Source organism: Octopus sinensis, linkage group LG3, assembly GCF_006345805.1.
Source record: "Octopus sinensis linkage group LG3, ASM634580v1, whole genome shotgun sequence".
NCBI lineage: Eukaryota > Metazoa > Mollusca > Cephalopoda > Octopoda > Octopodidae > Octopus > Octopus sinensis.
In genome coordinates, this window is record NC_042999.1 from 3911653 (window position 1) to 3920275 (window position 8623).

Sequence of the window (8623 nt, forward strand, 5' to 3'; positions counted from 1 at the left end):
AGGAGTAGTTGAAAGCGCTAAAAAATATGAAAGGCGCAGGAGTGGCTGTGTGGTAAGTAGCTTTCTTACCAACCACATGGTTCCGGGTTCAGTCCCACTGCGTTGCATCTTGGGCAAGTGTCTTCTGCTATAGCCTCGGGCCGACCAATGCCTTGTGAGTGGATTTGGTAGACGGAAACTGAAAGAAGCCTGTTGTATATATATATATATGTATGTGTGTGTGTGTTTGTGTGTCTGTGTTTGTCCCCCTAGCATTGCTTGACAACCGATGCTGGTGTGTTTACGTCCCCGTCACTTAGCGGTTCGGCAAAAGAGACCGATAGAATAAGTACTGGGCTTACAAAGAATAAGTCCCGGGGTCGATTTGCTCGACTAAAGGCGGTGCTCCAGCATGGCTGCTGTCAAATGACTGAAACAAGTAAAAGAGAGAGTATATATATATATATAATATATATATATATATATATTATATATATATATATATATATATACATATATATACACACACACAAATATCCTTCTGATGTAGCCATGTATAACCTTTATTATGTAACTTTCCTCAATATTATTCCCCCCCCCCCCACTCAGCTAAAGGGGCTTGTCTTGTAAATTACTTGATGACTTCACTGCTGCTGGCAGCACAAAAAAAATCACCCAGTACACTCTGTAAGATGTTTGGTGTTAGGAAGGACATCTAGCTGTAGAAACCATAGCTATGCAGACAGTGGAGCTTGGTGCAGTCTTCCGACTTGCCAGCTTCTGTCAAACCCCCCAACACATGCCAGCATGGAAAGCAGACATTAACTGGTGACGATGATATAAATACCATGCTATTTGATTCAACTGGTTAGTGAAGAAAACCATATTATATTTATTAAGTGCAAGAGGAGATAGTTCAAACAACATTTGTATACTACTGGCACTCCATCAGCTATGACTGTGAGGGTTCCAGTTGATCCGATCAATGGAACAGCATGCTCGTGAAATTAACACACATGTGGCTGAGCACTCCACAGACATGTGTATCCTTAACATAATTCTCAGGGAGAGTCAGCATGACACAGAGTGTGACAAGGTTGGCTCTTTGAAATACAAGTGCTACTCACTTTTGCCAGCTGTGTAGACTGGAGTAATGTGAAATAAAATATCTTGTTGAAGGACACAACACATCACAAGGAATTGAACACACAACCTTGTGATCATGGGCCAAATACGTTGGTATATACACTGTGAATAATTAAAGACAGCAATAATTTTGAAGTTTTAGTATTAACCCTTTTATCATTATATTCTTACTGAAACACTGATCTTATTTTGATTAGTTTTTAAAATAATAAAGAATTCAGTAAAACAACTTATTAGGCTGATCCTTGGAACATAAATTGACATGTAATTTAGATGGTTTGAATTTATATCACTTTAGAACAGAAAGTTTATATCATAAAACAAGTCCACCTTTTCAAACTCCACCTGTCTAACATCCATGGACATGTTTACAATGTCAGAAAACAGCACAGCTCCCATGATTTTCGGAAACATTTTTTCATGCTAAGAGTTGCTGAAGCATAGAACAAACTGCCGGCATCAGTTGTTAGCTGTCAGAGCACTGCATCCTTCAAAACTTCCATGCTTCCTGAGATTCAGCAACACTACACCTGATTTTCTTCCCTCCATACACACGAAAGCATGTATCTGACTTATACACTGTTCACTTCCCAGACATTTGTACATTACTGCATATGCTTTATACGCACTTCTGACAAGTTGTGGTGCACCTGAGCACTGTATACAATAATTTCATTATTATATAAGTCGTAATCTCAGGCAAATTAGTATCAAAAGGGTTAAAGAGTAAAAATGACAACAAATTTAAATATTTTAAATTCATATTTGAAGTATGTTTTTTTCCAAAGACATCAAGCTGAATTTATAACATGACAACATATCAAGAATATTCAATAATTCTCTTTTAATTTTATCAGTTGTGATAAGCTTTTTGTTTGTTTTTTTTCTTTTTGCATATTATTTTGTATTTTTGGAGAATTTTTCTATTAACCTGTTTTCTTTTTTCTTTTGCAATATATTTAATGTGGCAGCTTATCACTTCTTGTATATTTTGTCCTTCTCTTGCTGTTAACCCGTGTGATACCAATCTGTCTGAGACTGCCTCTGGTCTTACAATACAAACTTCTGTTTTAAAGCGATCCAAATCAAAACCTTCCTTTAAAATGTCATGTTAATTTGTGTTTCAAATACCAGCTTAATAATGACAAAGTTATTTTAGTAGGTTCTTCATTATTTTCAAAATATATTGAAATAAAGACTGTATTTCATTAGGAATATGGTAATGAAAGGGTTTATTAACTACTTATTTCTGACCAAAATTGAAGGTTTGCTTACTAAGCTTGACAATGTCCTAATTTTAGCAATATTAGGCTTTAAATGTCGTCAAAAAAGAAAATGAATATTTTGTGGTTCTCTTCTCTTCAAAACTGCTTAATTTCATTCAAAGTTAAATGAGAAAGAATCAGATTCATTGGTTATTGTTATTATTATTATTATTATTATTATTATTATTATTATTATTATTATTATTATTATGTGAGAGAACAGTGCATGCCATCCAAGTGACACTGGGGTAAAATATATGAAGCTCAGTATACCCATCATGACTACTGTCTGATAAGGTTACACCAAGAACATGCATCATAACCATATGTTCACGACATGGTGATATCATATCAAGATAAACAATGCAAGACCTTGCAAGTTGAGTAGCCCATCCTGCTCACAAGGTCCCTGAATAAGGGTTGTTTAAGGATGTTGAATGAGACATCCATGTTTCCTGAGGTGAATTATCCAAACCCCAAAGAATTCCTCTCAACACATGGCTATGATGCTCCCCCACTACTTCTGCTTGTGATCAGAGATGCACATATCGTCAGCCACTAAGAGACATGCTCAACTGGTTAAGGTCAAACAACTGTCAATCAAATCTGTGGCATTGAGCAGAATATTTGCTGTATCCCATCTTTTATACCAAGACAAAACAATGTACATGATAACAGGTCCAATCAGTTAAGATCAGAAACCATGAGAACCACTGTCTGGTACTGCATCAGGAGAGTTAGGTACTGCATCAGGGCAGTTACTATTATTACATAACTGTTCAATATTTGGTAGATTGAAGCAAATATTTACAGACTGTTGTCAGGCGCTCACAACCCTCTATCAGTTGGGCTATGGAGTCGGTGGATGTTCCACTTTAGAAATTTATAGAGGATTAGTGGTGGGGGAGTGCAACAATGTTCTCAAGGGGGATTCTGGGTGCTGATGAGAACAAACTGGCTAGTCTGTTCCAGGGGACTTTCCAGTCAGGAAGTATCATGGATCATTTCCAGATGTCCTTGGCCTGGCAGTGCTACAGGAAGGGTGGTCTGCTACCAGTTCGAGACAAGCTCAACAGGCACAGATGTGCTGTCAGACGGACTTGTCTGAGGTGCGTGCAGAGTGACGAAACCATTCTGCATGTCCTCATTCAGTGTCCAGGCATTGCTGACTTGTGGGGTTATGTTGAACAGCTGCAGTCACGTGTGGGACAGATCCCTCTGTCAGCTGAGTCTGTAGTAATGATTGCACCACTGCCCTCCTTCAGTCGGGCCAGAAAGGCAGTTTTCCTTTGCCTGGTGGCTGTGACGAAAGAAGTTGTTTGATAGACAAAGCTGAAAGGCATGAGGACAGATACATTCCTCTTTGGTAGAGCTCTAATTGACTTTTTCAAGTTTCACTTAAAAGGAAATTGGGAGTAGAGAGGGAAGTTCTATCCTCGAGTGAATTTATTCAAAGGTGGGTGAAAGTTGTGAAAATGGCAAGAGTGGATGGTACCTCTCTAAGTGTAGACCTGTAAGTTGGAGAGGGCTTCAGGGAAATCTCGGACAGTGGGGCTCCTCAATAGAGGGCCACATCTCTACCATCCTCTCTATCATTACCTTTGTATGCTATGCGTGTCTCATCTTTTCCAGTGTATACCATGTATTATTTCATTATTTCATGTAAACCTCCACACTTTATGTCTGTCTCTGTATTGTCCTTTTCGTCCTTCACCCTTGTGGCAAATAAATGAAATCATTAGTATTATTATTATCATTATTATTATGGTCAATATTTATTTCATGAAATACCTTAATGAAACTAACATCATTATCATCTTTCTTCTCAATAATTCAAAAATAAAGCAATGAATATTCAAAATCTTATCTAATTTACATAGAGATCGTTAATTGTCTTCTTTCCCTTCTTTTAACAAGCATTTCTAAAATTAATATTATCGCAAGAAAATAACTGAAATCTATAACAAGTTCTAAAATCTCTATAAAATAATAGCCAACATAAATGTTGTTTAGTTTGTTGTTTGATTTCTTCTGTAATACTATATATGGTATAGAGAGAAGGAAAAAGAGAGAGAAAGAGAGATACAGAGAGAGTTAATATAAGAAGTGCAGGATGGGTGCACATTCTAGGCTTGGAAGCAGGCAATGAGTATATACACACACAGAGTAAGAGAGAAAAAAATCATGAAGACAGAAGAGCAGGAGAGAGTAAATGACAGATTAGTTGAGGGCAGAGTTATACAAATGAGAAATTTGTTTTATTTAGTTTTATTTTAAACCTTTAGCATTCAGGCTTCTTCATCAAGTGTATTGCCTATTTATTCACATTGGTTTTGAATTAATTACACATTATCTTGTACTGTCAAGATTTCAACGGCATGTTTCTATATTTTTAGAATGACATTGTAGGATAGGTGTGAGAGGTTGGATCTGGTCAGTTTTAACATGAAACAGGTCGAATATTTGGGCTGGATATTATCTGATTAAATGTTAAAGGGTTAAGGTAGTAAATTTTTTTTTTGAACATTAGTTCAGATAAGACTGGAGCCTGGTGCAGCCTTCTGGCTTCCCAGGTCCCCGGTCGAACATTAGTTCCAGATAAGACTGGAGCCTGGTGCAGCCTTCTAGCTTCCCAGATCCCTGGTCGAACCGTCCAACCCATGCTAGCATGGAGAACGGACGTTAAACGATGATGATGATGATTAGTATTCATGTCATCATTCTGTATAAACACCAAGAAATTTAATAAAGTTATATTATAATTGTATGTATTGCCCTATTTTTCTAATATTACCCATGGTGGCAAAAGTGTAGTTTCAAAGTTACCCATCATATGATAGGTAACAATCTAGTTCTTAAAATACTACTTAACATTTTGAGAAGATATTGCAACCAGCAGTAGAATAGCGCTTTTCTATAGCCTCTTTTGAAATTGTCCTGAAATTTCTATTCTATTAAAATCTAGTTTAATGTTTACTTATACTTGCTAGAACCAGTGTCTGAAGCTTATTTCATTATGTATAACAACAATACTTCAGGTTTCTCTAGATAAAACATAGCTGTGTTCTTCTACTCCAAAACTGCTTCAAGCAAATATTTACCAAGTTCATCTCCTAAAGCTACAAACGGTAAATATTTATGAAGGAATATTATTCAGATAAATTTCACACTGTTTTATCTGTTTACTGAAGCCATATTTATACACTTATCTCAGTTTCTTTTTTTATTGTCTTAGATTTTTTTTTTCTTTAGTCGTTTAGATTTACTTTAAAGACAGCTCTTAGGAACAATTAATGTACTGAACACGCAAAAAATAAATAAATAATAATAAATAAAACAAAAAATAAAACTACAAAAAGTTCTCGTAATGCATGGAAACTACTGCAAGAACTATTTATTCTATTAGTCCTCATACTTGTTGCATAAATGAATAAAATTAGAACCAGAATATCTATAAAACAAATAGATTTCTTTATTGTTTCTGTGTCTTATAAAAACCATGGATAAAATCACATCTGCGTTATTTGATCAATAGGGTGTTACCTATTATATGACGGGTAAATTTAGAAGTGTACTTTTTGCCACCAATGGGTTATGCTAGGAAATATGGCATACATACAATAATTATAATTCAACTTTTATCAAATGTCTTGGTGCTGGTACAAAACGACAAAATGAATGTTGATTTTTAAAAGAAAAATACTTATTACCTTAAAATAAAATTAGATAAAACAAATTTGTCACTAGGCCTAACTCAACATAGAGCAAATATTCTCATGAGTGATATCCAGGCTACATTGAAGACATCAAGCCACTAGATTTGGTTAAAAAGAGATTGTAAGAAATGGCTAGAACAGTATTGAGTGATGCCTAGTAACCACTTGATCTAGCATATGAACCCTTATCTCAGTAAAGTAGGGGCCAGTGTGCAATAATGCCGATGAGAGAAAAACCCTAAAACAGCACACATTCTCTCCTGATGGCTCCATAAGTCTGCTAGTGTCCAATTAGCAGCACTTGTACCTTCAAGAATTTTGCAAATAATTTAGGTTGATTTTCTACTCCATCAAAAACTTATCTGCACAATTTCAAAAAAAAAAAAAAACATGCATTTTTCAGAAAGTTATGACACTCAACCTGCACCTCTTATGTCAACTCTCTCTGGATCTCTTTGTTTTTTTCTCTCTCTCCCTCTCTTTACACAATGTAAAACACACCTGGAAAAATCAACCAGCCAACATCTATATTGGCATTGAGCCAAAATCTATATTGGCATTGAGCCAAAATATAATATATATATATATAAAAAATTATTTATGACAAACTTCCACACAGTTTCCATCTATCAAATTCACTCATAAGGCATTGATCAGTTTGGGGCTATAGCAGAAGACACTTGCTCACGGTGCTGTGTTGTGGGACTGAACCTGAACCCACTTGGTTAAAAAGCAAACTTGTTAACTACACAGCCATGTCTAATATGAATAAAACCTTACTCTAAAAAAATCTTTGTTTTCATTTAATGCTTTATTAAAATTAGATTAACAGGGGTTGTCTGTAAGTTTGGGTTCCATTTTAAAGAAATTGTGCAAGGGTTCTGCTACATAATGAATTTGCCAACACTGGTATATGATATGGTATTTAGCATGCGTGTATGTATGTATGAGTAAATGTGTATGTATATGTAAATGTATGAGTAAATGTGTATGTAGATGTGAATGTGTGTGTGTGTAAAACAGAGAGAGAGAGAGAGAGAAAGAGAAAGCTCTTACTCCTTAAGAATTGTCTTTATAAAAATACCTTGTAAGTTTTGATATTGTATAAGCATTTTATCTTGCTTGCTTTATTTTTAAAACGAAAAGATAATTTATTTAAACGTGGAAATTAGGTTCCATAGCAACGAACAAAGAAAACTGTTATTTGTCTAATTTTTTCATGCAAGATTTACAAAAAAATGAAATAATTTAAGCAATGTGCTGATAAGCTTAAAACTAAATCTAAACAAATTCACACATATTTCTTTTATCACGACTGTAATGTTTTCTACACTTCTGAACTTGCTCATCTTTACTTCCTTCCTACCCCCACTCCCCTCTACTTAAGTTCATTTGCTGCACTCACATCACCTCTCATCATCCCCCCATCACCACCACCACCACCACCACCACCACTACCACTCCATCTGACACTTCGCCTCGATCTTCTCCAGAGCAACATCCATTTGAAACTCTTTCCTTGCATGCACAAGTATTCCTTTCTAACTACTAACCTGTAATTCAAATTAAAATGTTATCTGCACCACCACCACCACCACCACCAGTCAACCGCAACCATCCATCCCAATCTCCCAGACTATGGAGGGTCTATAAACACTATGGCCACTGCACCCACCTATCTCTCTCTCTCTCTCTCTCTCTCTCTCTCTCTCTCTCTTTCTCTCTCTCTCTCACTCTCTCTCTCGTCAGACAAACAAATAAAATGAAGCACACACAATTCCTCTTATGTATTTCTGAAGACAGAAACAGCTTAAAAAGTATACAAGAAGCCATTACTATTAAATCAATAATGTTATTTGTTTATTTTATCTCACTTTTATTTAATTCACAATTTTTTTTAAGGTTTCTCAAAGTTTCCATTTACTAATTGTATTTATAGATGAATCTTTTCTGAGATTTTAAATTTAAATTCTGTTTGGATTGATCGGCCACTAACTTGGGTAGATTGCAAACTAGGTCACATCAAGATTCCTTAAACTCTTCATACTGTCTGTTGACTAAGCTGCAATAGTGCTGCTATTAACATTGTCTTGAGAAAGTTTTTGAATTATACAAAGAATCTAAGCTTTTAAATATTTCTTAGTGTGCATTCGTTTTTTTTTTGTTTTAATTTTTTTTTGTTTTTGGATTTCATTTTACTACAGTTTATTTATCTCGTGAAATAGGATTTATGAATATGACATAAAATAAAATCAACACAGAAAAATTAAATGGTTGTGAATATCATTTAATAAAATATGAAAAAAGAAAACAAAAGAATCACACTTTTAGAATTTTCGTGAAATGTTTTTTGTATTAATCGTATTCCTTTTCCTGTAATCCAAACTCATTTATTGAAGTTGCATTCAATTCAGATGATCTTGAAGAATCTGACTTGGGGAACCACTTTGCAACTCATGAGAAATTGACCATTCCTTCTGGTAAGCAAGGGATGAAAGATGGAAAATAGGAATTTAG

The 8623-nt window shown here is 35.2% G+C and overlaps 1 protein-coding gene across 2 annotated transcripts in view; it reads left to right on the forward strand.

The window, feature by feature from the left end:
- LOC115209156 (voltage-dependent calcium channel subunit alpha-2/delta-3-like) overlaps positions 1-8623 on the forward strand; it is a 720530-nt gene that overhangs the window by 125619 nt on the left and 586288 nt on the right. The gene's annotated exons all lie outside the window — the stretch shown is intronic.